Source organism: Pyxicephalus adspersus, unplaced genomic scaffold (genome assembly GCF_032062135.1).
Source record: "Pyxicephalus adspersus unplaced genomic scaffold, UCB_Pads_2.0 Sca8, whole genome shotgun sequence".
NCBI classification, from domain to species: Eukaryota; Metazoa; Chordata; class Amphibia; order Anura; family Pyxicephalidae; genus Pyxicephalus; species Pyxicephalus adspersus.
In genome coordinates this window covers 9,716-19,357 of record NW_027317015.1, presented here as the reverse complement: position 1 = coordinate 19,357, position 9,642 = coordinate 9,716, and positions in this window count along the sequence as shown.

Here is a 9,642-nt window from a genome sequence, read left to right as displayed (position 1 = left end):
TGATGAATGAATGATGAGGTATCATAAAATGGTGAATCAATAGTTTCAATCTTGTCCGTAACATAAGGTGGTGAATGGATCTGACTCTCAGGTAGAGCACTTTGACATGTAACTGTAAGCAAACACATGAGAGGTTCAGCAGACAGTCCCAATCACAATTAAAGCGCAGCTGAAATCTAATCGCCTTAATTGGCAGATTCGTGACCCCTATTGCTCATTATTATCAAGCCAGGAATCCGGCTGGCAGTGAGGAGGCGAGTGTACAAGTGCACTCGACTCCGGACCGCGGGAAACCGCGCTCGCTGGTCGCGCATATTTTCGTGCTTCCAGCGAGCGCGGATGTCATTGATGAATCAGGCCCAATGACTCTTAAAGTTATACTTTCCTTTCCTGCCTATGTTAACAAAATGCATATATATAACTGTTATAAACATTCACAACCATAAAGTACAGTGATAACTCTGGGTCTAGTTTAAACAAATGAGTAATGAGCTGTATAGTGGGGTTATTGGCAGGTTTAGGTGTATACAGAATATACTGCACTAATAACCTAGGACAGGTTTTAGCTGGCCAGCACAACATGACCTCCAGGAATTGATGGCATTTTTGCAAAGGTAATCCCTCTCTTGTCTATCCAAATCTAATTTGTTTTTATACTTTATATAACTGCAAAAATGATTCTCTTTCAATAATTAATTGACTGAACATTACCATGGCATTGTTTATTCACTCATGACCATGGCAACCTAGATTTAATGTTGACTGGCAACCTAGATTTAATCCCATTGTTATTATGCTGGCTCATTCAAATGATTAAGTTTTACAAGTTCCCTGTGGTTAGGTAAAACCCAGGATTTAGCATTTCAGATCTGTCATATTTAAAATGTATTATTAGTGGAAATTTATTGAATTAGGCTAAGCTCAATTTCCTGCTGTTATTTCTGTTCTGTAAAGAAAAACAAAACTTTTCTAGACCAAAAGGACTTACCTGGAGTATCTTTAAAAACATAATATGCTAAATATGCAAAGTTACAAAAATCAAATATATTTGTCTTCCCATCTGCTATGTAAAAAGAAAAAAAAAGTGAATGAAAGCAAACTGCAAGTCATCACATCCCCCTGCTGTTACTCCAGATGATCTGTTACTACAGCTGCATCTGAAATGTTACATTGGATGTCTTTCCTTTATTAGATCAGTATTAGACATGCTGACACAAGACATATGATTAGATGTGTCATCTGTATGAGAATATAGAACATGATAATTTACCAGGCTATGCAGCTGACATTCTTCTGAAAGACTCTTACTATGGGCCTGATTCATTAAAGCTCCCCAGGGCTGAATAGGATACACTTTTATGAGTGAAGCTGGGTGATCCAGCAAACCTGGAATTAGTCTGGTCCAGGATTCAAAACATTTGCTAGCAAATAGCTATTGACTTTGAAGAAATCCATTCCAGGTTTGCAGGATACACCCAGCTTCACTGATGAAAGTGTATTCTCTCCAGCCTTGGAAAGCTGGATAAATCGACCTCTACCTTTTCATCACATTTTCAGAATTTTTCACATTTTTCAGAAATGTAAAAAATGTACAGTCTCTATTATATGTCACACAATGACAGCAATGCTGCAGAGCACATACTATGACACCCTGCAGGATAAATGCTATGTATTGGTATAAATAATTAACTGTAAACTGTAGGAATTTTAGTAATATGACTCAGAAATATGACTGCTAATTCTGTCCTATATACTGGTAAAAAATTTTCTGTATAATTTGAGATTATGAGAATTTGAGATATATAAATATATATATATTTACAAGCTGATTACCTGGCATTGCCCGGGTATTTATTTATTGCAATCTTATAATATACAGGAAAAGGAATCACATAAAGCTAAAGTGTTAAATCAAAGAATGTTTTTTTTACAAGTTTTAAAAGTATAAGTTCAATTTACAATTAAATTTAAATACAACTAAGTAAATAAACCGAATTTAATTTTTAATTAACCTTTTAAATGTTTTAATAAGAACATTGTGCTCATGAAACATCCTTTGTAACTTTAAGATAATCTGAAAATTTTGTTCCTGAGATGTAGGTGCACCTCTGATCAGTTTCTGTTTGTTTGTTTTCAATAAAATATAGTTGTAGAAATTTTAGTGGTTGATCTGGGAGCGGAAGTATGTGGATGAAATCCAGGCTGTTGAACAATTGATGTGGCGCCCAATTATGTCATTTGGAAACATGAGTTGTATTTTCTGATAATATTAAGAAAAGCTTTGACTCTGAGGTATTTGCTGATGTGTAATTCCAAAGTTCTTGTGGTGGTGTTCACAGTTGACAGTAGTCTTTATGTGGATTATAGTGGAATCCTTCCAATGTGCAGCTCGTGATCGTCTGGCTCATTCTCTAATTTCGTGTGCTCGGGTCTCATGCTGTTCTACTGTCTCTGAAGCTCTAGATGTAGTAGCTCTATCTCCCATTTCCCTACTCGGTTGTCACGCTGTTGTACTGTCTCTGAAGCTCTAGAAGTAGCTCTCTCGCTCAGCGTGGCAAGTCTTCTGTTCCTGTCCTCGGTATTTTCTTGTCTATGGTGTTGTTTAATTTTTTTGCCTTTGGTTGCACTCGGCCAATTGCTTTACGTTTTCTCAAAGGCATTATTATTGGCCAGAAATTTGTAAAACAGTCCAAAAAAAGTATGTAAAAATATAAGCAAAGGCAAAAGGTCACAGAGCAATACATACTCACTTACATACATACATGCAAATATACCTCTGACATATACCACAGCGCTGTAAAAAGATACACGATATGCGGTACACTCACATGAGTCTGAGTCATATGTCTTGCAATTTTGGTTTAAATTTCTTGATGCGTTTCTGAGGTGGAACTGATGGTGGAACATAGCAAGTTTGGTTGAAATGTCTCCATGCATTTCCTAGTGATCACCAAATATAGCTCTGACATATAGCACAGCGCTCTACAACCTTCAGCGTTACACTCACATGAGTCTGAGTCATAGGTCTAGCAAGTTTGGTTTAATTGTGTCTATGCGTTTCCTAGTGATGGTGGAACATAGGAAGTTTGGTTAAAATGTTTCCGTGCATTTCCTAGTGATGACATACCCACATACATACATACATACAAGTATAGCTCTGACATATAGCACAGCACTGTACAAAGATAACTGGTGCACTCACATGAGTCGTAGTCATATGTATGGAAAGTTTGGTTGAAATGTCTCTATGCGTTTCCGGGTGATGGTGGAACATAGCAAGTCTGCAGCAGCAGCACTGAGAAGCTACTAACAGGGATGACAAAAGCAGTCAACACTCCCAGCAGATAAGCAGACTCATGCCTCAGCAAAATCAGCATGTGAAGAAATTAGCATAAAAGTGTAGTAAACCCAATATTCATATTTCAATACTTTGTGAATAGTGAATAACAAAATTAAGAAGTTTTTTTGCAAATAAAATGCATGCTGTTTTTTAAAAAGACAAAATATTTTTTGATTGTAAAATCATAAACAAGGAGGAGGGACAATTAACACAGCACATGGCAAGTAAATTATTTATATTTAGCCATGCACATACAGACCCAAGTTTATTTAGCATTTTGAGGTCATTCTATGTTTTAACAAACGGTTTGCACTGAAATTCTTAGCTACATTCCTGGGTTTAAAATTCTGCACCAATTGTCTACTTCTGCTGGATCTGGCATCTGCCTTTGTATATCGAGAACCCTGTCTGTGCATTTCTATGAAGTATTCCGGTTTACTCTGATAACCCAAAAAATTGTGCTAGGTTAGTTAGATTTTCTTGAGATAGTTCTTAAAAGATTAACAGTTGGTCCATTAGAAAATGTTAATTTTTATATACAATGTTCTAGAAAGTGTGTCCTATCTGCAAAAATCATGAAATATAAGATGAATGCAGTATTTTTATCCCCACATACATTTTGCCACATGCTGAATATTGACTTAAGTGTCACCTCAACTCAACCACAAATTCAGAGCATCATATACAATCAAAGTAGGATTCAATGCAATACCCAAATGCTCATTGGTGTAAAGCACACATGTCAAACACAAGGCCCGCGGGCCAAATCCGGCCCGCCAGGCCTTGCAATGTGGCCCGCACCGCGCTGTCATCACTGCACGCCGCTGCGTTCCATCACAATGACGCGCGGTGACATAGGAGGCTTGTGATCTCGCCGGCCGTACTTGCAATATGTGTATTTGTAACTGTCACATTTGGTAAAATGGGTGTAGTGCGCAGTAAGTAGAACTTAAATAAGGAACTTAGCTTGGCAAACGTTCGGAAGACATTGCAGAGAGGATACCTCCAAGGTAAGGTCTCGTTGGGTTTATATACTTCTTGATTCAATAATTGTTGATTGTTCATGTAAACCCCAATGATCTACTGGAATGAGAAAAATGAGTAATTAAAACATTTTTTATGTTGAACATTCATTAAAGCAAAAAAAAAATGTGTTGTTAAATGTCTGTATCGGTCTGTCATTTGCAAACTCTGGTTAATGTACAGCGCTGTGTTGGTGTTATAGAAATACACTTTAAATATATTATTATTATTATTATTAATAATAATAATAATAATAATAATAACAATAATAATGATGATGAGTGATCTGAGTGATAGAAAAAAAAACACTTTGTGTGTATATCGTAATACAAATGCAGTTCTCTATATAATTTGATATTGATTTTCCTGTTAAATCAGCTTCTATCAAAGTTTTACTAAATATTTGTTTCAATCATTTTGCATTAGTTTAGGTAGTTAGAACATCTGCCTGGGGAGATTTTCGTAGACTTGCACTCTGGTCAGTTGACAGGGTGGGAAATAAGGAAAAGGATATCAAGTGCAAAGACAGCTGAACAACTGTTCCTGTATAGGATAATGAGGACTTTTATATAATATGGACTGTGTTTTATTATTTTATGGTCTCAAATGTAGCAATCGCATATTTTTGATTTTATAGAATTTATGCCTACGATAATTATAAACTGGTATGCTGAGCTTCCATAAGACCAGAATGGAGAAATTTGTTCATTCTCATCTTACTTGAATGGTATTTCCCCCACCCTGCAAAAACATCTAGGTAGGTTACTTGGCTTGTCCCTAAAATATTGGCTTTAGGTTGTGTTAATGACTATTGTAGGGACATTGGATTGTGAGCTCTTCTGAGGTCTGGTTAGTGACATGACTATGGATTATGTGCAATATGTCAGTGTTATATTATTACATGGTAATAGTGAAAGGGTCTTCTTGCCAATAACACCCTAACAGTAATCTTCTTCTTTTTGCTTATTTTTGGTTTAGATATAATTCAAAGCCAGAGTCCAGGCAGATATTTTTAAAATATTTAATGTGGCTGGCTGCGGACAGGCTGCTCCTTTCACTTACCACCAACGTTGTAAAAAGTGGACACACTTACAGTTCCTTTCTTCTTTACATAAGATTCATAATAATGAATATACATTTTCATCTCATATGGCACTAAATAATTAATACATTGTAATTAAATTTGCAAGATTAATGGAAGATCTCTCAGATTAGTGAAAACCCAATTTCTTCCAATAAGACAATTTTGGATTTCACATTGAATTACACCACTTCTATGTGTACTAACCTCCATCCATGGTTCTTATTTAACCCTTGAAGTAGAGACTGGAATAACCTCTTAGTTTACTACACAAAAATTAATTATATCTACTTACCAACAGACATCGCCAACACACAATACAATGCTGATTCTTCTGACCATTTTATCCATTTCTGTCATATTGGAGTACCTAATACTGAACCAATGATTGTTTAAGTCTCTGTATCCCCTGAGGAAGCCAAAGTGTCGGGAAGTAAATTGATTTTGCTCAATCAATTTGCTCACGTTGATTTTGCAAATCATTCTGCATGTGACAAATCATCATTGGTTTCACTGTATGGCTGTAACAAACTACGAGGGGGTGTAGCAAATATCAGGTCTTTGCAATTCTTGTTTTTTCTTTTAGTGAGAAGCTGTGATGGCAGAGGTACAAGCAAGTTTCATGTCGTTGGAGTTACGGGCCATCATGAAGTTTTTGTTTCTCCAGGGAAAATCAGCAAAGGACATTCACACTGAGATGCCACAAACACTGGGGGAGAAGTGTCCTTCCTACAGCACTGTCAGAACCTGGATATCTCATTTCAACACTGGGCATTTCACCGTTGAAGATGAGCCCGGCAGTGGGCGCCCCCCAACCTCAACTGACCCGGCAACCTGCGATGCTGTCCATGAGCTGATTATTGAGGACCGGTGAATATCTGCAAAAATGATACTTGACATCTCACGGGAGCATGTTCGGTTTGTTATCACCACTATCCTAGACATGCGCAAGCTTTCAGCGTAGTGGGTGCCGAAATGTTTGAACAGTGATCAGAAGAAGGAACGAGTTGAAGCATCCAAAGCCGTTTTGGCCCATTTAGAAGCTGCACAGGACTTTTTGGCCAGGTTAGTAACTGAGGATGAACCTTGGCTCCACATCTATGATCCTCAAACCAAGGAACAGTCAAAGAAATAGCGCCAATAAAAGTCCTGTGGTTGGGCTGCAAACCAGCTCTCAGCAGCATCTTTGACGTCAGAATTGTCCTCAAAATGTTGCCTCCTTCTTCAAATTGGGGAACAGATAGTAGAAGGGGCCAAGTCAGGTGAGTAGGGGGGATGGTGGACTAATTGGAAACCCACGGTATTCAATTTGGCAGCCACAACGTTGGACGTGTGTGCAGGTGCATTGTCCTGCAGAAAAAGGACCCTTTGGTCAACTTTCCACGATGTTTCGTCTTAATTGCCTCCTTTAGCTGGTACAGGAGGTTAGCATAATACTGTCTGGTGATACTAGAGCCCTGAGGTAGGTAGTCCACCAACAGAAAACCGTCTTTGTCCCAGAAAACAGACGCCATGTTTTTTTTCTGGGTTTGGAACTTCTGGGTTTTCGTCAATTTGTCAATTTCTGGGTTTGGAACTTCTTCGGCTGTGGGGACCCGCTGTGGCGCCATTCCTTTGACTGTTCCTTGGTTTCAGGATCATAGATGTGGAGTCAGGTTTCATCCTCAGTCACTAACCTAGCCAAAAAGTCCTGTACAGCTTCAAAATGGGCCAAAACGGCTTTATATGCTTCAACTTGTTCCTTCTTCTGATCACTGTTCAAACATTTCGGCACCCACTTTGCTGAACGCTTGCGCATGTCTAGGATAGTGGTCATAACAAACCCAACACGCTCCCATGAGATGTCAAGTATCTGGGCTATCTTTTTTGCAGATATTCGCCGGTCCTCAATAATCAGCTCATGTACAGCATCGCAGGTTGCCGGGTCAGTTGAGGTTGGTGGCACCCACTGCGGGGCTCATCTTCAACGGTGAAATGCCCAGTCTTGAAATGAGATATTCAGGTTCTGACAGTGCTGTAGGAAGGACACTTCTCCCCCAACGTTTGTGACATCTCAGTGTGAATGTCCTTTGCTGACTTACCCTGGAGAAACAAAAACTTCATGATGGCCCGTAACTCCAACGACGTGAAACTTACTTGTACCTCTGCCATCACAGATTCTCACTAAAGGAAAAAACAGTTTTAAGAATCCCAAAGACCTGATATTTGCACAGTTACATACTAAGATACTAGGCTGTCATATGCCCCCACACTCATTTTTCTATTTCATCTGGAAGGGGGCAAATTCAAGAACTACTCATCTCCCCCCTCCTACTTAATGCTACAAATCTGGAACTGAGCATGCAGCCGATAAAGTCTTACAGATCTGGATATTGTAGTGAAGTCACAATTAAAATGGGAGCCCTTGAACCTGCACCTTTGCCCTTATTCATATTATTTATATTTTTGATTACACAGTCATGCATAATGTATTTATTTTATAGAAAGTTATTATGCATTATGAATTTACAGGCTGGACAAGTTAAATGACAGGTTTAAGTACAGATTGCATTAAGTTATGGACACAGAAAAGAACATAGGATTTCGAAGTAGAATTAGAGATCTGATCATAAAAGAACTCCTCAATGTTCCAGAAGATGGTGCAAGCCAGCGGGTCAACAAAATTATTATACACCCCAATAAAGCTTTCTTGATTTAGAGTTGTCTAGAACCAGAGGTGAGGGGAAATCTTCCAAAGGGGGCAACTGTTCCAGGTATGACCATCTAGAAAGGGTAACTCCCATGGTTTTGAAAAATTTCTTATTACTTTCTGTTGCATTATGGTCTTGTATAACCGAATGTACCTTAACATTTCCAAAATATGCCCCTTACTGGTCCCTGAGACCACCAAACATTTGGTAGATGCATTTAATGGACTGATGTATTAAAATTTCCCAAAATTGGAGAAGATAGACCACAATGGGAGAACCTGGATGATCCAGCAAACCTGGGATGGATTTCTTAAAATCATTTGCTTTTATTTGGCAATTGTTTTCAATCCACGACTAAGTCTATTTCAGGTTTTCTCAACTCACGTTCTCCATTGATTGTCTACCTTCTCCGGCTGGAGAGCTGTAATATATCAAGCCCGATATATCTCTGCTTGGCTACTGCATCATCTTCTTGATATTCTGCTGGCTAGATTTGAGGCAAAGACCTTTTTTTTCAAAATTTTACATTAGCATGCAGTGAGCAAAATTGTATAAACCTGACGTTGACAGAGATCAATATAATTCTTCCATTCTTTGGATCCATAGAGGTAGAAAAGTCCAACAAAAGAATCAGATGGTCTACAACATCCACAATGTGGGCATCATTTCAGGGGATCTTTGTGGTTCCCTGGGTGCACTGGCAGGGAGGGCACTTGGTGCAGAGGTGTGCTTCCTGGGGCGCAGATGCATAGGTGTTCTTCTGAGGTGCAGAGGTGTGCTTCCTGGGGTGCAGAAGAAAAGGTGAGCTTCCTGGAGTGCAGAGGCAGAGGTGTGCTTCCTGGGGTGCAGATGCAGAGGTGTGCTTCCTGGGGTGCAGAGGCAGAGGTGTGCTTCCTGGAGTGCAGAGGCAGAGGTGTGCATCCTAGGTTTCAGTGGCAGAGGTGTGCCTCCTGGGTTGCTGTGGCAGAGGTGTGATTCCTGGGTTGCAGAGGCAGAGGTGTGTTTTCTAGGTTTCAGTGGCAGAGGTGTGCTTCTTGGGGTGCAGAGGAAGAGGTGAGCTTCCTGGGGTCCAGAGGCAGAAGTGTGCTTCTTGGGTTGCTGAGGTGTGCTTCCTGGGGTGCAGAGGTGTGCTTCCTGGGGTGCTGAGGCAGAGGTGTACCTCCTGGGGTGCTGAGGCAGAGGTGTGCCTCCTGGGGTGCAGAGGCAGAGGTGTGCTTTCCAGGGGTGCAGAGGCAGAGGTGTGCTTCCCAAGGTGCAGAGGTGTGCTTCCCGAGTGCAGAGGTGTGCTTCCTGGGGTGGAAGGGCAGAGGTGTGCTTCCTGGGGTGCAGAGGCAGAGGTGTGCTTCCTGGAGTGCAGAGGCAGAGGTGTGCTTCCTAGGTTTCAGTGGCAGAGGTTTGCCTCCTGAGTTGCTGAGGCAGAGGTGTGATTCCTGGGGTGCAGAGGCAGAGGTGTGTTTTCTAGGTTTCAGTGGCAGAGGTGTGCTTCTTGGGGTGCAGAGGAAGAGGTG